Genomic DNA, 313 nt, shown 5'->3' on the forward strand with positions numbered 1-313 from the left:
TTCCATGTCCTGGCTATTATAAACAGTGCTGCAATGAACATTGGGGTACACGTGTCTCTTTCAATTCTGATTTCCTTGGTGTGTATGCCCAGCAGTGGGATTCCTGGGTCTTAAGGCAGTTCTATTTCGAGTTTTTTAAGGAATTTCCACACTGTTCTCCATAGTGGTGGTACTAGTTTGCATTCCCACCAACAGTGTAAGAGAGTCCTCTATGATAGTGGTTTACACTACAAGGTTTGTTAAAAGTTCTTTTTAAAAAATAGATTTTTGAATGTTGCTTAACATTTAAGTTGGTCTTCTGGATAAATCAGCT

General features: G+C 38.3%; 1 protein-coding gene across 1 annotated transcript in view; it reads left to right on the forward strand.

Moving 5' to 3' along the window:
- Positions 1-313, forward strand: part of LOC104982634 (multidrug resistance-associated protein 4-like) — a 69649-nt gene that overhangs the window by 36721 nt on the left and 32615 nt on the right. The window lies entirely within an intron of this gene.

The sequence above is a fragment of the Bison bison genome, unplaced genomic scaffold (assembly GCF_000754665.1).
Source record: "Bison bison bison isolate TAMUID 2011002044 unplaced genomic scaffold, Bison_UMD1.0 scf7180017864535, whole genome shotgun sequence".
Taxonomy (NCBI): Eukaryota; Metazoa; Chordata; class Mammalia; order Artiodactyla; family Bovidae; genus Bison; species Bison bison.